Source organism: Erpetoichthys calabaricus, chromosome 12 (genome assembly GCF_900747795.2).
Source record: "Erpetoichthys calabaricus chromosome 12, fErpCal1.3, whole genome shotgun sequence".
Lineage (NCBI taxonomy): Eukaryota > Metazoa > Chordata > Cladistia > Polypteriformes > Polypteridae > Erpetoichthys > Erpetoichthys calabaricus.
Window position 1 is genome coordinate 10,478,121 of NC_041405.2, and position 14,453 is coordinate 10,492,573.

At 36.3% G+C, this 14,453-nt stretch overlaps 1 protein-coding gene across 1 annotated transcript in view; it reads left to right on the forward strand.

Annotated features, from left to right (window-relative positions):
• Positions 1–7,685, forward strand: part of LOC114661850 (casein kinase I) — a 46,308-nt gene extending 38,623 nt beyond the window's left edge. The window contains exon 11 of the mRNA XM_028815062.2: positions 4,510–7,685. The gene's annotated coding sequence lies outside the window, so the exon portion shown is untranslated. The remainder of the gene's footprint in view (positions 1–4,509) is intronic.
• The last annotated feature ends 6,768 nt before the right edge of the window (positions 7,686–14,453 follow it).

Sequence of the window (14,453 nt, forward strand, 5' to 3'; positions counted from 1 at the left end):
ATTCATGAACACCAAGCAGAATTTACTGTTAAGGCTTGAATTTGGTCATGAATTAAGAGAGATAGTGCTTAGTGGCACTGTACCATGTTTTACCCCCCCAATATTATTGATATACACCTGATATACATAAGGAGAGCAAAAGTGTTACCTTTTTGTGAGCTACGCACAAAGTGGGTTAAATTAATTTTTATATGCTGTTTTGCCATTTTTACCGGTTTATCAAATCAAGAAGTTTGGACTGAAACTTTTAAAATGTATAATCAATTACAGCTACTGGAAAGCTATAAAAAAAAATGCAAATTACTTGTTTGAGGCAGCTAAGAATCAGCAGCCACTGCTGCTCTTCTGGACATTTAAATAAAACCATGTTAGACTTCTGCTGATACCAGCTGCTGGAAAGTAATAGATTATTGAGCTGACTAACTGTGTGGAGAAATGCCACTTTAAAAAGGTGTATTTATTTAGTATTTAGCATGAAATCATGAGCTCTAATCTCTCTAACTGCATTCACAATTATCCCCTATTCATTTTTCACATGGAGAAAATGACAAAATAACTTTTTCAGTCAACGCCAGAGTTTTGCATTTGAAAAAGATCATGATTTAAATATGTAGTAATATGATCCAATGCATGCTTTACATTTAACTCTGGGTGTGGTACAGTGGATAGTGCTACTGCTGCCACATTAAAGATATGTCACATTTGAAGACTTTTCTAGTAGTTTTCAGTCATAGCCTTCATTTACATAATAATAGTGTGTCGGTAGTTGCCTGCACACTTGTGTGAATCCAGTCGCGTAATATGACGTGCCTAGGTTAGTTGTAGTGGCAGGCTTGTGCATGACAGTTGACAATCAATTCATGCTCACAGCAACAAGGAATAAGGAACATGGGCAGGTTTGACCCTAACCAATGGAAGAGAATCTAGTCTGTCTGATGTCTTGTATTTTCCATGCCACGACAGAATGGAAAAAGGAGGTATGGAGTTGAGATTGCAGCTGAACTTGCCATACCTGCTAAACCTTAGTACAGCATGGGCTCAGTCAGGCAGCACAACTGTGCTTGAGGGTCGGCGCCAGCTGGTAAATGTGACATGCCTAACAGCTTTCAGTTGAGTGAATTGACATAGTCCAGTGACAAGATCAACTACTGCATTTGGAAAATTTAACATACCCCTCAACTAGAAATCCGTAATGTAACATTGGCTTTACAGCTCCAAAGTATTGAGTTTTATCTTCTCACTCTGTGTAGTGTGGTTTTTTTTTCTTCTGGGTCCTGAGGTATGTGTGTTAGAGTAAATATTCTACTTACTAAGTATTGGTTTGTATTTAGGTAACTTGCCATATCAAAAAGAAGTAACTTTGGAGTCTTAATTAAAATTAATAGTGACTTAAGTACGAGCACTGTAAAGCAGAAAAACAACAAAGCTTACCTGATTCCACTGTGAGTACAGTGGTGTTCAAATTCCTTGCTTATTTTTTTTTTTTTTTTAAAAACAACAGCTTTAAATGAGTATTTATCTGTCTGCATTTTATGTATTTTATTTTAATCTTTATTTCAATTGTTTGTAAAGCTGGAATAAATCTGAAAGTATTACTAGTGAACAAACATTCACAGAAGTGGAAGTATTGCTGCTGAAGACCTCCATTGATTATTAATATTAATATAGTTCAGATGGTTCATTTGACATGATTAGATTAATAAAATATTACATCAGAAGCAGAGACACACATTCCTAAACTTGCTTAATCCTCGTCTGCTTTTACAGCACTAAAACCTGTCCTGGAAGCACTTTGTGCCTTTAAATAAGCAAACCATAGACTGGGTGCCAGTCGTTTGAGACTACAATCCTGTTACTCAGATATCTGCTAGAAAGAAATAAGCAAACAAAACTGTAACAACATATATGAAATTTGTAAATTTCAAGATTGCTAAGAAACAGTCCATTTGCTGCAATTTCTAATCTAAAAACATCTCCCTTGTGTCTAAATTGTTATGAATTATATAACAAACTTAAGTTGCTTTAGGCCTTTTTAGAGAGCTTACATTTTAAAAGTCTGTCATTAACTAAAAAATTGCTACACAAAGGATTCACTGCACTGTGTTATTCTACAAAGCAGTTTCTTCTCAAAAGAATACTAGAGAATGTGTTTGCAATGATGTTAAAGTTTATATCTGCTGGGTTCGCTTCCCGGGTCCTCCCTGCGTGGAGTTTCCATGTTCTCCCCGTGTCTGTGTGGGTTTCCTCCGGGTGCTCCGGTTTCCTCCCACAGTCCAAAGACATGCAGGTTAGTTGCATTGGTGATTCTAAATTGTCCCTGGTGTGTGCTTGGTGTGTGTGTGTGCCCTGCAGTGGGCTGGCGCCCTGCACGGGGTTTGTTTCTTGCCTTGTGCCCTGTGTTGGCTGGGATTGGCTCCAGCAGACCCCCGTGACCCTGTAGTTGGGATATAGCGGGTTGGATAATGGATGGGTGTGTGTGTGTGTGTGTGTGTGTGTGTGTATGTGTGTATATATATATATATATATATATATATATATATATATATATATATATATATATATATATATATATATATATATATAATAATGTTGCATAGTTTACTGTCAAATAATGCAAAGAGTACGCGACACATGTTTCGCCCTCATTTGGGCTCATAAGGTGTACACACTCTACTGCTCCCCTCTCGGGGAATCGAACCTCGGACGTCAGCGTCAGAAACGGAGTCCCTTTACGCTGCGCCATGGTGTGTAGTTCGTTTATTTGACAGCCTGTAGGTCCGGAGTAATTACTTACATTAATTGCATTAGTAGTCTGAATCTCGACAACCTGAATTGTGTGGGTGGTTACCTACCAGGTAACGCTCGTGGTTGGTCTACCATTCGGCAAACATCCGCCATGGTGCCCTCTTTTAGTTGCGAGAAGCAGATCATGGAATGTTGCATAGTTCGGTAACCACCAACACAATTCAGGTCGTTGAGACTCAGACTACGAATGCAATATATATATATATATATATATATATATATATATATATATATATATACACACACACGAGGGGGGACCCAAAAGTAACCGAATTTTGTTGTTGTTAGGTTGGTACTTGTAGTACGGGGTTGGGCCGCTAGGGCAATCTAGTTACACTCCTCACAAGTCAGTCTGCCAAGTGCCATCAGTCTGGAAGGTTGTGCTTGTGTTCAGTGAATTTTTTTATAAAAGTAGTTTTGTGCAAGCGTCGTTTTTTTACAATGGCCGATTATCGTGAGCAATGCGTGACAGTGAAATTTTGTTTTCTTCTTGAAAAAAGTGTTGCAGAAACTATTGTTATTGAAATGGTATGACAACCCTGAACCACCCACCCTATTCACTGGATTTAGCTCCGTGTGATTTCTTTTTGTTCCCTCGGATGAAAAAGACTTGAAAGGAAGGAGTTTTGCTGACGTCGAAGAGGCAAAACAAGAAACGACCAGAGCATTAATGGGCATTACTTCAGACAAATTTAAAAAATGTTTCGAACAATGGAACAAACGGTTAGATAAGTGTATTTCCGCCAATGGAGAGTACTTTGAAGGAGACTAATTGTATTTTGTACAGAAAATTAAATTAAACACATTTTAAAAATATTTCCGGTTATTTTTGGGTCCCCCCTCATATATAATATATATAATATATAATGTATGTATATGTGTGTGTGTGTGTATGTATGTATGCATATGTGTATATATATCTCAGATGGGGTACCCTTATTAATAAAAAATTTTTTGGCAGATTCCAACTACAGTAGTGTAAAAGTAATGTCTGGAAAGTCTGTATCTTGAAAGAAAATGGCCAAAGATGTGACAATTAATACATGCAAAATGGGTTAACAAAGGGAATGTTAAAGAACTGCTCTGTGAACGTTCAATTTGTGATAAAGAATTTCATTTTTTGAATATCACTAATGTCTCCAAATGATACAGTATGAATGCATTCAAATCTATACTCTAGTGCCCTATATAATTCATTCACCTTTTTAATAGTCGGTGACCTGACCCCTTGATTAGTAACTAGGTTCTTAGAAACATGCCTATTTTTTTGTAGTCCATTGAAGTGACTCAGACATAGGGTTCAGACCTGCTCCATCGACCTTCGAGCTCAAAGTTGGGAAGTAGAACAGCTTTCCCAATGTCAGTTTTGTAACTACAAAAAGAGGCTTATTTCCTACTTCTATTTTTAAATTTGCTAATCATTTAAATGAAAATAGTTGATTATCTGCTGTATAAATGGTAGTTGTGTGTTAAGTGTGAATTCAGGTCACTATAGTACATCAAGTTGGCGTTTTTTCCTTTGTGTAATTATCACATTTTTATCTGTAAACTACTTATGCATAATCTTTTTTCCCCTTCTATGCAAAATATTTGGATGCCTCTCCTATAGATCTATAAGGGTGTATTAATGTGCCATTTCTTTTATTTTTATTATAAAAATAAGTCAAAATGCCATCCTCTGATCATATTTATCTTCTTTTGCAGGATTTTTTTCCTGGTTCCTTTTTTGTTGGTTTAAGTTGTGGGGTTGCAGAACAGAACAGCTCATCCCCCCCTTCCTGCCTGACGCCAGCTGGAGCCCATTTGCTTGGCAATAAACATGAAGACCCCTCTTGCTCATCTGAGGGAATGGACCTCACTGCAAGTCTTCTCCACTGACTGGGAAAGGCATGTCATTGGGACTGACAATAGACAGCGCTGGTCACGTGTCGACAAAATCTTGTTTTTGTTTTTCTGTTTAAATATCACATCAGCATGCAGGATGGTTGATAGGAACATTAGTGTTGAGGCTAATCTAGTGCACAGAAAACATGATATAATCAGAGGGCGTGGATACACATCTATCTGCGTCATTTTTGACAAGTTCTTCAGATGCCACGTGGGGTGCTGCACTCCTTTTGGCACAGCACCTTGCAGAAATAATGAATTCTTTTATGTTCTGCTGTCTTGTCTAGCAGTCACAGATCATCGCCTCACTTAATTGCTTTTAATTGCTGCTTTTAAAAGATATCATACATTACCTCTGATTTGTTCCCTTTAGTGGCAACATTTATTCAGGATTCTGTGTGAAACAGCCAACTCCTCCCAAATTTGGAAAGTGGCTTTTTTAAATGGCAGAGGGGTGGGGTAGCATTCAAAGCTGGCCAGTTCTGCCCATTTTTATTTATTTATTTATTTCTCTCTCTCTTTCCTCAATGACTAGTTCTCACTCGAAGTTGGCATACTGCTCCAATTTAACAATAATCATTTTCTTCAAGACTTGCTCTTTGATTCTTCTGTCAAGATTGTTGCCCAGGAAAGTGGTGCTTCCTGTACACCACACTCCCTTTCCATTGGCATTGATTGGATTATTTGCACCAGCATACATGTGATTATGTGACACTCATGTATAAACCTTTTACTTGCATCTGGATTTTAATGTATAGCTTCTGTTTGTTTATTTTACAGGGCAAAATAGTATTCAGTTTTTTAATATGCTATATATAATTTTTTCTAAAGATTTTTTGCCATGCTGCTGTTTTAACCAATTTCTATAAACAATTATTCTCTTCCCCTGTGGCAAAGAGGAGGAAGCCGAACATGAATATTTAAGGGGGAGTAGCCCATCTTGAATACGTCCCATAATTGTTTAACCAAAAAAACTGGCTTACAGCCTACTTTGGTAGCTGGCGCAAGTAACACAATGAGTGATTATGAGATGATATGCAGAGGCACTTTGCCTTAAGCTGATGGCCAAGTACATACGTGTGCGTGTGTGTGGGCAGAGGCCACTTTGGACTACTTAATTTGACAGTTAACACCAAAAAAAAAAAATACCAAGAGTAGTTTTGATTTTACTCCTACATTCTGCAAGTTTGCAATTCCAGACTCTTGAATCTGTGAGGGAGGGGAAAAAATATCAGAGAATCTAATTATATGAAATCCTTCCATATATTTTATTGTTCACTTCTGTCATCTAGCATACCCTGCTGCACCCCCTTACTGTTCAGTTTCAGATTATTGTGTGCTTGAACTGCCCTCATGTGTTTACTTGAGCAGTTACTTTAAATCTAATGGTTATGAAACAGCTGGAACATTTCACAATGGAGAATGTAGACCCCACCCCACTTTTTTCCCCTTTTTTAATATCTACTTTTTGTAATTTCATGCCCATGGCAAAAATTCCCAGCCTTTACATTTACACTTTTTTTTTCCTTTGAGCTGTGTATTTCTATTTCTTTCTGCACACACTCACTTTTTCAGTGCCCCACCCCCACCTATTTATTTACTCTATTGAATTTCTCACTTATGTTTACTGTCATAATAACTGAATAATTTAAGTAATATTTGTGTAGGGGTGGAAGAGATGGACTTTTTTTTACTTAAGTGTAAATATTTTTTTTAGTGTAAAGACAAAACGTGATGATTGTTTTAATGATGTTATGTAGAGAAATTAAAAATGGAAAAGTTTAAATAAAACACACAAAGACTTAACAAGGTAACTTTGCAGAGGGATGTGATCACAATGTCCACTGAAGATTTTCTTGTATGTTTGGTTGCGGTTGGCTGTACGTGGAATTTTGGAGCTGTGCTTAACCGTATGTGCTCCTTTGTCTTGACCTCCCTGCCTTTTTTTTTTCTTTTCTATAATTATTATTAAAGTTAAATGGGATGCCTCTCCTCCCACTGCAGGGACAACAATTTGATTGTGTCTAACCATACCAGACTGGCACCCAGGGTGCCTCATTTTATTCTCCTATAAATGACCTCTATTTGCCAAACTGAGCCAATATACAACATGGATCTATTTTCCCCCAGTACAAATCCTAAGACAAAAAATGCAACAGACATTTGCCATAACCTCAAGCCTGTTCCCCCTATTTGAAGGATAATCATAATTTCTCTTTGGCTCATTTTTAAAGGTCACTTTTGGATGGTCTTTGGTTCACTAAAGGTGTTGTCCTTAGACTCTAGGAGGAGAAGTTTAAAGGGGTCAACGTGACACAAGGGACACGAGAAAGTTAGAGGACAGCATTTTTTTTAGGTGCTGCGTTTCAGGAGCCTGTCTAGACAGAGTCTCAAATTCGTAGAGCTGGCAATTTGGACTTATTATAGTACCCACATTTGAGAGTGGCATGGGTTAGACAGCATGTTGCTGTCTCTCCAAACCACCTAAAATATTGGGAAAGATAGCGATGGGCTTTGTTTCAGTGGAAAGAAGCTGTTGTTGAATTTGAGAATCGGTCTGATGAACCATAAGATAGGTTTGATTGGGTTAGGTGTGGGAAAATGCATTTGATTGGACTGCTGGAAAATGTGGTGGCTTTACAGATCGCTTGTTGGCTTGCTGCGCCTGTAGATGTTTGAAATGTTATTGTAGTCTGTTTATCTTGGCGTGGGAAGGGAGAAGCCTGGGGGTGGTGGTGGCAGTTGTGGGAGGGGGGTGTAAAGGGAGTTCTGCGATTTGGGGGGGGGGTTAGGGAACAGATGGTTTCTGTAGTAGTAATGTACGGATTCAAACGAGTGACACATCCCTTGTCTCAGCCAGGACACACAATTGTTGTATTGCGTGATGAATCTTGTACAGTTCTTTGTTTAACACTATTTAACTTTATTTACAACAGCATTTGTGTATATTTTATGAAATAATTAAAAGTTAAATAAAAAAAGCTCAAAATACATTTGTCAGTTTTATTGGTTTATTGGAGGTGGGGGTGGGGATGTACTACTAGCGATATACTAATCTGTATCACCTGTCAGACTGTTCCCTTCATTGTACAAAAAAAACAGACATTGTCATTTGTCACTCCAGAGAGAGAGAGAGAGAGAATGAGAGAGAATGAGAGTGATCCTGGGTAGGATATCAAAGTGGTGACTCCTAATCAGACAGCTTTGTGAGTAGTGTTCGTAAAATGTGACCCAGTGCTATTAAATATAATGTTTAAGTTGTGTTTAGGAACATTTCTCATAACTTTAAACTTATTTTTTTATATTTAATTTAGCTTAGCAACCTAGCTTGTCACTTATTTTGGCTTCCTCTGTCTTGTCTAATTGCCTAGCAGAGTCCATACAGCTTGCAGCCAGCTCAACTTGGGATTCTAATTACTAATTTTTTTTTTAAAGTACACTCCTGCATTTTTTACTTGGTAGACTAACCAAGTATGCTAATCAGAAAATTAATAAACTTGGATTTCCGTTAAAATCAAGTCAAATTTACATAGCACTTTTTAAACAACTAAGAGTTGACCAAAGTGCCTTACAACAGTAAACTAAATGGGTAAGAAAAAGGAGTTAAAAAAAAATAAAGGCAAAAGTAACAGACAGCCAAAACAAATGGCGCAAATTAACAGCCATAAAAATAGTTATAGAGTTAAAAAACGGAGTTTAAAGTAGAAAGCTAAGCTATTATGTCAATGTGACCTGGAAGCAACTGAATACAATTTAAGTGTTTAACTGTGATATAAAATTAGTTGTGCGAGTTGATGTTCTCGAGAGGGGCAGGCTTTTCCATTGTGAAGACCCACTACATAGAAGGCAAAATCACCCCACTGCTTCAAGTGTGTACATGGAACAGACAGTAGTAATTGATAGAGGATCTGATCCAGATGAGCATGGCCATCAGAAATCAACAAGATAGGCAAGAGTAGGCTCATGTAAAGCTTTGAACACAAGCAATAAAATCTTAAAATCCATTCTGTATTTCACAGGAAGGTAAAGAAGAGAAGCTAATGCATGTGGAATGTGTTTTAAGTGCCAGTTAAGTCTCTGGCAGCAGCAATTTTAATTAATTATAGTTGGGACAGAGATGAGTGGCAAACAACAACATAAGGGGAGAGAACTACAGTTGTTTAAATAGGCTGAAACAAAAGCATGAATACATTTTTCCAGATCATTGAAAAGTTAGAAATGGTGTAACTTTAATGATGGCGCTAAGCTGAATAAGCTATTTTTGAACACAGCATTTCTCTAATAATGTTTGAAATACGAGTCAAAAGTGATACCAAGATTTCTAGAACAAGACCTGATGTGTGGAGCTAGAGGACAAAGATTGCTGTTGGTATTATTAATAGAGGTAGAAATGTTGAAAAGGTATCAAGAAATTGGTGGAACTGCTACCATATTAGGCTTTGTCCCCCTGCCCTTGGATTAGGGAGATTAGATAATAAATGGATAAAAAACAAGGAGCATTATTGGATTAAATGTCTATTTAAAAAAAATATTATGCTCAAATGTTTTTGAACAGGCTCTTTAGAACATATATAAAGGGACTTAAATATAAATGGTTTGGGTTGAAAGAAAAAAAAAACATTTAAATTATTAGCTTAACTTTTATCAGAAACCTTTCACTCTGGTCATTTACCGTAGTGATTATTAATGGCCTGTTTAAATAGCCCTCCAGGGGCTGCTCTTTACTCAATATATCCTTTTACTGAATTAATCGCAAAGCCCATAGTAGTATTAAAAAATAATGAGGATAAACACTGCTGTAAAATCAAGCAAAATTATTAGTTTTTTTCATATAGCAGTATCTCATATTTTCCTGGTGAGGTTTGCAATTCTTTGTGCAGTATCTACTATACACTCCAGCATGCCATTGGACCCAATCAGTTAACAAATGTCATACTGTACTGTAAATCATCACATCATTGTATGATTCCTACAAAAAAAATCATACAATAAACATGCATAGTAGTATATTGTACAATACAGAAGGAGGGCCTAAATGATCTGTTGGCTTGGGTCATATAGTCTACTTTTTCCTAAACACTATTTTATCCCTCAATTTGATTACTTTCTCTAACATCTGTGTGGTCTGCAATTTTGTTTTTCTCTGTCATCTGGCTTTATGTGGCCTCTCTTTAATTTACATTAACAGTCTTAAAAAAAGACTGAAAACCTTTGATTATATTTGTATATTTGGCAATGTACACTACTCAGAGCCTGTCTAATGAGAGGGGGGAAAAAATAAGAGAATCTATAATAAAGGAGACATATATTTACAAGAGTGGATTTATAATATATTGTAATACTTAGGATGGATCAATACTGGAAATATACAGTAGAAAATAAAATACCTATGGCTAGTCTTGCCCTGCTAACAGATGTTTAACACTGTCTGCCAGATAGTGTAACTCACCTAGTTGACCACCTTAAAGTGCTACTTTTCCTGATCTTGCAGTTCCTGGTGCACTCCTACAGGTCTCCAAGACAGCTGTCTGCAAATGGGTGTCACCAACTCTTCAAATAACATCCTGCTTTGTTAGCCAACAGTGATAAACATATCAACTGCTTGGCTGTAAGTCCCCTTGTAGCATGGGAGAAACTAGCCTGCCCCTGCCCATTTCACAGCTTTAATGTTTTTCCATTGGTGCGCACATTCAAAGAATACCACCCCATTGTTAATGATAACAGTTCAGTTTTGTATTTTAAATTTGGGGAACAGAAAGTGGGTCTTCTCTTTATGCTGTTCTTATAATTAAGTACAGAACATACATTTAATAATTGTTACTTATTATACATGAAGAACATTAATTACTGTACATTCTTCAAAAAGCCTACTTCATTTACAATAAACTGTAAAAGCATCAAGAATTAGACAAATGCAAACATGAAGGCTATGCTCAACTTTTCTCATGAATACACCTAAAATGACTCATGAAATGAGACAATATGAAGTGTAAATAAACTATTTACTGTATCTACATTTCAAAAAAGGCCACTCTTCCATTTGTCCCATTTTTCCATTACTGCAAGCTAAAGCCTGTCTCAACAGCAGGATAAGACATGCTTCATCACAAGGCATATGCATTACCACTCCCACAGTCCCTTGTTACAGGCCAATTTAGAATCATCTACCTTGGGCATGCAGAAGGAAATCAGAATACCTAGGGAAATGTTATGAGACCAAATGTACTCTCCACAGGACAATGACCAATTCTTAAATTAAACTTTGATCCCTGTAAACTGTTGCAACACTGCTAACCATTGAGTTAAAATAACACTGTCAAACCAACTCACTTCAAATCTGAGTGACCTAATTTTATGGAGGTCATATTGGTCTGTTAGAATATCCCAGGCTACCTGCAAAAACAAATATATAAATAATAAAACATATCCAAAAATGGGTGTATGTGCCTGCTTTACCTTCAAAAACTCACCCCATGGCTCTCCAGTTTTGGTGTGAAAAAGTAGATGTGACTATGAATGTTAAGCCATTATGCATGCACTATATTAGCACTTTTTTAACTAGAGTAAAACACATATAAAGTGCTTTTAATTCCCCTTTTATTAATTTTTGGAAACCCAATATAGAGAGAGAAGAAAATTTTAACTCAATTATCGGTTTTGCCTGTGGCAATGTTAATAATCAAATAATTTGGGAAGGATTCTACTTTAATTTCCTTACCCTTTTCGGTATGAGAGGGCCTTTACACTTGTATCAAGTTAACTGAAGCACATGTTTTAAGAAACAGAACAATACAATTTATTGAAAAATACAACAATTATGAAAACACGATAACAGCATATATATATCGAAATACAAAGGAGGTTGTAGTTTACATGCCCTTAAAAGTTTTAATTTATCTTGCCACAGATGCAGTTTTACAATATCAAGTCTTTAAGGATGATATCCGATGTTGTGTGGAATTGTTGCTCCAGGTTCAAATGGAGGACATTTTTAGCATTTCTCAGTGCTGTATGCTCCTTTGTTTTCGGTTTGCTGCAATGCTGCCTTTCTCTACTCACTGTTAGGCTCTTTGCTGTGTTCCTCCGCAGCTTCATATGGAAAAGCAAGTCTTTCTGGTACACGACCTTAGGCCCTAAAGTTCTCTTCTTGTTGGCTTCCATCTCCCCATCAGCTTTTTGGTTCCAAAGAGCCAAAAGTGATGAGTGCAGCTAGTTTTGAAGAAAGGCGTAACCTCTGGTGATTGAGTCAATGTCACTTCCAGTTACAGAACCAGTTCCTGCTCATAGGAGTGTTATTTTGCCCATCATATTCATGCAGGTTCAGTTTGTGGTCAAAAGCAGAAGATAAATATCCATTTGAGTGCCTTTCTGTTTGATTGAGCTTCTGCAAAGTTGTCTACTCAACTCTGTTATCAGATGGAAGTACAGACCTGACCAAAGTTTGGTACAGCTGCAGTTTAGCCATTTTATCTGAAATGCAGCTAAATTTCTACATTCCTGTTAAATTTTCCTTTCTTAACAGGCCTTGTGTGCCACTAAACGCTTACCAGACACCAACAAAACTATATGGGAGTGGACATGTAGAGAAGTTTTTCATTAAGTTCAAAACAAGATCTAAGAAAACATGCATGCAGAACAGGCAACACATATGTATATTTAGATTTGTGTATAAACCTTTAATAAATGCATAAAATACAAGAAACCAGGATTAAACATTAATAAAAGCAAATGGCTGTAGTATTGAAAAAATACATTAAGTAAAGAATTTTTCAGCATCCTTCATGGTGAACATGTAAAAAGCTTTATACATGTAGGAAATTATTATTATTATTATTTTTTACCTAAGTACACTTTGGGGAAGGTAAAATGATTTATTTAGCATCATTAAGGAGGAGGTGAGATTTCAGCCTGCTGAACTTAATTAACTTCCTTAGCTACTAACCCATACTTTCTGCAGTTTATTAATGATTAGCAGACTACTTCCAAATGATATCACAGTTGAGCAATATTTGCACCTCTCTTGACTATCACACCAAATCCTCTTCCAAAAAAATAAAAGATAAAATTGTACAACTGTCTAACACCCCCACAAACACACTAATAACATAATGTGTGAACCTAAAATAAACTAATAGTAGTAAATGAAAATGGCAATTATCTTATTTTATTAGTTCTGAAACATTTTGCACATTACTGAGTCAGGAGATCTCATACAGATCCTGGAAAAAAATGAAGACAGTATATGAACCAACCTTGGATGAGATGCTCGTCCATCAAGGGAAATACTCACATATGCTGATAGTCTGGAATTACCAATCAATTATGTCTCTGGACTGTGGGATAAAAAATATAAACACGAAAGGGGTTAGCAAATTTTACTGAATTCTCTGTAGCCTTTATTGCTTACCATTTCATTATACTACAACAGACACAAACAAAATATTTGCATTATCTTCAGCTTTGCAACAGTGTCCTATTGATAGTCGATACTCTTGTCTGTTTTGGAGACATTACATAGTTCTCCATGCAACAATTTGTTGAATGTTCAGAGTTGTAGGGAATTTAACTTTCCAAACATATAATCCGACAAACAACATTTTAAATTTCTATGTAATTTCAAGTACCTAAAGATTGCAACTAGGAAGTATGCATTTCTATTTTCTTCAAAGCATTTACTCCGAAACAGTAACAAGATGTATAACCCACCAATGGATTATATTCGAATACTATATAAATGGCTCAAATGAAAGTGTAGCAATACAGGATATACAAGTCAATCTGATTCCCATTTCTTCTGAAAATGCATGATTAGGTATTTTTAATTAGGCCAACACTTTGCTTAGAAAGAAAATTTTGTTCACTTTATTATGAATGCAGCTATTAATTTAAAATTCTAAGTTCTTTTGTGTGTTTAATTGGCCATTGTTTACGATATTTGTACTTTTTTTTCTTTAGCTTCTTTAAAGTTGTAATTTCCCGTTGGGGACAAATAAAATATTATTTATCTGTCTAAATGTCCATATATCTATCTGCCTGCTTTCTTCATTGATCCATAACCAGCTCTGGTCTCCCACAACTCTGAATTAGTTTAAACAGGTTTGAGAATGTTACATTATGTAGACCCAGTAAGATCATTCATAAACAGATCTATATTAAGTTAGCAGATTTTGCAAGTTTTTAAATACATAAGGATTTAAAGCACATTACTATAGCTGACAATCCCATATTTAAGGAATTATTGTAAAACAAAAATAATGGCCCAGTGGAGAGCTTGAAGGTTATGTTTTATAAATGTTGAAATATTTACTAGGTCATCAAAAGTCTTACTTCTTTATCCACACTGGTCGGTTTATTAATAGTTCTACTATGAGACAAGGGCAGAGCAAATTTGGAAAAAGGATATATTAACATTTAAACCAAGGAATTTCAAATGAACACTCAATACACAATTACATCTCACTCCCTCAATTCATTTGTTTTCTGGATAAAGTAGAAATAAAGAGCTGTTCCACTTTTAAATACCCTGCTTGTACCGTGAAAGGTGCTTTCACGTACTCTAGCGTCATTTGCTGTTGTTTTATACTATGTGAGCTCGTTCTTTTCAACATCTGCATCTTTCCTGGGAATTCTTCATTTTCTGTTATTTTTGTTCCGTGTGCTGCCACGCTGTCAAATCTTCACTCAACTTATTGTGTCGTCTCTTTAAAACGAATTCCGTTACGTCAGCCGGAGCTGGCATTGCGCATGCGCGGCGGCGCCCC